The sequence below is a fragment of the Microtus ochrogaster genome, unplaced genomic scaffold, assembly GCF_000317375.1.
Source record: "Microtus ochrogaster isolate Prairie Vole_2 unplaced genomic scaffold, MicOch1.0 UNK82, whole genome shotgun sequence".
NCBI classification, from domain to species: Eukaryota; Metazoa; Chordata; class Mammalia; order Rodentia; family Cricetidae; genus Microtus; species Microtus ochrogaster.
In genome coordinates, this window is record NW_004949180.1 from 765,824 (window position 1) to 770,746 (window position 4,923).

The 4,923-nt window shown below is 43.3% G+C and overlaps 1 pseudogene; it reads right to left on the bottom strand.

Annotated features, from left to right (window-relative positions):
* Nucleotides 1-2,330: 2,330 nt before the first annotated feature.
* Nucleotides 2,331-2,450, bottom strand: LOC113455671 (annotated as a pseudogene).
* Between the last annotated feature and the right edge of the window lie 2,473 nt (nt 2,451-4,923).

Genomic DNA, 4,923 nt, shown 5'->3' on the forward strand with positions numbered 1-4,923 from the left:
AAGGAAGTGGCATTGGGAGCTGTCCTCTTGTCCTTTCAGAAGGCTGCTGGGTCCCTCCTATACTAAGCACAGAAGAACGTGGATCTAGAAGCCACGAGGCCAAGTAAACCACATCCTCATGACAGCAACAAAGCATAGGAAACCAGTCTTTATGAGATCCCATTCATATGATCTGCGTGGAAATTAGCCTTGCTTCATACATAGCATTTCTTACCTGCAGATTTCCTTGCTTCAGAGAACGGGGAAGTGATATTTAAGCAGCAGCTAGATTATATGGGAAAACAGAACTCTGACCCACAGCCTGCCCTGGAAACCAGCCCCCTATCTATAGCAAAACAGCCCAGAAAGCCAGCCTGCTATAGATCAGACTCGTAGGAAGCCAGGCTGCTATACATCAGGCTCACAGGAAGCCAGCATGCTATCTCTGGTAACATCCTAGGAGCTAAGCCATAACCCTGTAAGTATCAGCTCCAAATGTCCAAGACTTGATTAATAAGAGGCAACTTCCCTAATCTTTGTGTCTGCTTTTAATTTAAAACCAATTAAAGAAAGCCAAATCCGTCCCCCTAGCCAGTTACAGATTATGTTAGGCCAACTTCAGTGCCCCAAGGTCACAGCCCCCAGTCAACCCGACACATCAGAAACCTTCCCTTTCCCCAGCAAAATTTGCCTGTGCCTGTGAACTGCCTCTGAGTCAAAATGTAAATAATGATGATGGGTTCCCTTGCCCCTCAGCTCTGAACACATAGCCTTGCATTTCTCAGTTGGCTGGTCTCTATTCATTTCCACATCATCCTTGTGGATGATTCGGGAGAGGCTTTTTGCCCTTAATTGTGCTTGCTCTGAAACATTTTCTGTTACATGTATGGTGAAGACAGTTTTCAGACACGATGGAAAATGATTAAGGGAACCACATATAGCATGGGGGAAATATCCATACTATACTAGAAAGAAGGTAGAAATGAAACCTTGGCCTGAAGTACAGGAATACCCAAGCCTCAAGGAGAGAATATACTCCCTTCTTCTGCCACATAAGAACTTTGAAATCAGCCCATGATCCCAGGTACCTGAAGGGCTGTCTCTAGGCCTTCACCACTTCTTTCTATTATCTTTCACCCTATGTCACTTCTGCAAAAATGTCTGTAGTGCCTTAGCCCCACCTTCATTCCCAGATTCTTGGCTGTGACCCCCTGTGGCTGCAGTTCCCTGTTTTCACAGTGCCACTGAGCACGAGGTGGTGGCCTGGCCTTCAGACTGACCCTCGGGGACTGGGCATACAGTCTAGGTGGTTGTTTTGTTCCAGCTGTAGAAGAATCCTGAGGAGCACTTCAAAGGGCTCTCTCAGGGCTGATCTTGGCAGTCCTGCTGTTTTGAAAGACAACAGAGCAGTGGAACAGCCGGCCGGGATTTCATTTCTTTGGAGCGTCCCTGATCAACTCTGGGAACGAGAATATCAAGTGCACAAGGAAGAATCATCTGAACCAGGTCTTTATCTGCCTGTTTGGGAACAAGGCCTTGTATAAAAACAAAAACATCAACCAAGAAACGTGTGACTTAATTCAGACTGACTCAGTATTCTTCCCTGCTTTGTTTTCCAATATGATTTTTTCCCTTAAAGTTCAGTGTTACTGATACATGAACGTTCATTTCAATAACTTTAGAAAATTTGAGGTTTCTAGCAGTCCTCTTCATTGACAAAGTACTTTGATGGAAAAATAAAGATCCCAAGCTGCCATTTTTTTTTGTTCAGTAGCTTATTTCCTTCCTTAGTAGATGGTTTGCCAGGGTTTAACCCATGTGGATAACAGCACTCAAGAAGGCTCAAAAAGAATTGTTTTGATTGGCCAGTCTTGCAGGAGGGTTGGCCAGTGATGAAACAATTAAAAGTAACAGAGTTCAGGAAGAGTGGAGTCAACACAGCCACAATCTACCAATCTCCTTTCTTCTTGTCGTAAATAAGGATCAGGTGGTTATTGGACTGCAGACTTTGGGTCCAGTTTATCCAGCGTAGATTGGAAATTGCAGTCCCTTGCTTTGTGTGTCTCTGACTCAGGAATGTGGCTTAAGGTTGCATAGGTATCAGTTTCAGACGACTAGCAGACTTTTTCTGGGACAGGTATTGGAGGAAGTCAGTAAATGCAATTGATGGGGAAAGTTGATGTCCTCGGAGCGGTCCCTGCTACTTAGGCACACACAGAGTAGAGAAAAATGTGTTAAACAGGCCTTTGTTGTTGTTTTGTTTTTACATTAGTTTTTTAAATTGTCAGTGCCTTTAAATTATTGGTTAGTAGAACCAACCTCATCAATACCATAGTCTCTTTGTGCTGTCTTATATTCCTTCTTGTGTGTGTCACACTGAACAATGAGTTCGGAGTTGCAAAGGAAGATTTATTTTTGCTCTTATATAACCTGCTTTTGTCCACCAGCGAACAAAAACACACACAAGTGCTCAAGGCCTTTGCTTTGAATTAGAATCACACATTGACTTCTCAGCCCTGGTCCAAATATTCCCCCATCTCATGCCAGGCCCCGCCCCTAGTTTCTCATTGTATTGGCCTGCTGATTGATTTCTCTGGATGTCCACTTGGCCACCCTCTCTGAAGTTTTCTCTTCCATCTCTAATCTCTTTACTATGATCTTCTTCTCTCACCAAGCCTTGATACCTAACAAATTATATTTTAGTAATTCTCCATCTATTTGTTCCTCCTGTCTGTTGACTATAAATGGCCACTTCTCCTAGTGGTGTCCAGAGTTGAGTTCAACCTCTCTCCCTTTCTGCCGCAGTTTCAAATAAAGTCTTCCTTGCCATTTGAACATGTGTGGCAGAATTTCTCATTAATACTTCCAAACCACACGGAATTCTCTCTTTCTTTAAGCTCCATCCTCTTCTTTGGAGTAAGATCTGCTGCTGGGTGCTGGAGACTAAGTCCTCAGGGATGTAAAAAACATAATTCCTTATATCTTACATAGTTCTCACGTAGTCTCAATATTTATTAGTACTTACATTCTGCCTCAGAATTTTTTTTTTACAGTTGACTTCCTTGAATCAGGAACCCCAAAGTACACATATGAAGTAGTTAGTTGTTATATTGCTCAAGTCTCTTTTAAGCTATTCCTACTTCCCCAGGACATTCATGACATTTATTTACTGATGAAACCAAGTAATTTGTCTTATAGATTCTACCACTCTCTAGACTTGGCCAGTCCCATCATTATGATATCACTTAACATGCCTCTGCTCTGCACATATCCTATAACCCATTAAATTCAAGTGCAGCTTTTTCAGTAGGAAAACTTCATAGGGAGATCTGGTACTTATTTGCAGCTCACATCCAGATATATGACACTTCTCTTCATTGTGAATTTCTAGCTGTTCAAAGGAGGGAGAAACTGTATTGATTTTAATGCAGGGTAATGTAGCTTCCTGCATGGGGCAAAAAGGATTTAACTTTGGAGCCTGACAGGCAGGCTTGAGATAAATTGAACTGCAGGACCCTGTGTGGCTAGCACTACTCTCATAATGTTTTTATTTTTGTTGTTTCTTGTTGTTGTAGTTCTTCTTCTTCTTCTTCTTCTTCTTCTTCTTCTTCTTCTTCTTCTTCTTCTTCTTCTTCTTCTTCTTCTTCTTCTTCTTCTTCTTCCCTTTCCTCTTCCTTCTCCCTCTTTCTTGGTCCTCCCCACTCCTTCCCCCTCCTCTTCCTTCTTTTGAGGTAGGGGCTCATGCATCCCAGGATGTATAATTGAGGATTACCTTGACCTTTGGATCCTCTTGAGTGTTAGATCCATCTAACACTGAGAATCAGGATTGCAGACATACACTACCAGCTCCAGTGTTATTATGGACTGAATTTGGGGCTCTATGTAGGCTAGGCATGTATGTACTTTACCAACTATAAATAGTTTTGAGCTTTGTTCTGACCTGTAGGATCTTAGATTGACCAAGAACAACAGTGTAGGACTATTGAAACAGAAATGAGACTTTGATTTTTCTACCTAATACTTGTGAATTTTACAGACTTTGAGTTTGTCTGATGACCCCTGTGACCCTTGGGAGTCATTCTTTCTTGGTCACTAGTCACATCCACACACATAGAAACACAGGTAGGTTCCTCTGCTGGATACTCAGATACTCCGTCTCTGGACATTTTTGTAAAGATTTCTCTGCTCTTGGGCCCTCCCCTGTGAACTCTACCCCCTTTTTTGATCCAGACTCCCAGCTTCATTTCAATTTAAGTTTGCTGGACTCTGCCTGGGTTGCCTCTTTCTGTGTCATCACCTGGAAAGACAAGCCTGGATACTGGGACCATCATAGGACACTGACTTCATTTCTTCTTCTTCTTTTTTATTTCCTGATAATTTTTATTACTTTATAAATAATACCAATCAAAATTTCCACTTCCTCCCCTCCTCCCACTTCCCTCCAGCTCCCACACTCTCCCTCTCCCCTCCCTCTCCAGTCCTAAGAGAGGGCAGGGTACCCTGCCCTGTGGGAAGTCCAAGGGCCTCCCCCTGCCCACATCCAGGCTTAGGAAGGTATGCATCCAAATAGAATAGGATCCCAAAAAGCCAGTACATGTAGTAGAGACAAATCCCAGTGCCATTATCGTTGGCTTCTCAGTCTGCCTCAATTGTGAGCCACATTCAGAGGGTCCAGTTTGATCCCATGCTCATTTAGTCCCAGTCTAGCTAGATTTGGTGAGCTCCCATTAGTTCAGGCACACTGTCGCAGTGGGTGGACCAACCCCTTGTGGTTCTGACTTCCTTGGTCATATTCTTCCTCCTTCTGCTCTTCAACTGGACCTTGGGAGCTCAGTCCAGTGCTCCAATGTGGATCTCTGTCTCTATCTCCATCTGTCGCAGGACGAAGGTTCTATGGTGATATTCAAGAATGTCATTAGTGTGACTATGGGACAAGGCCAGCTC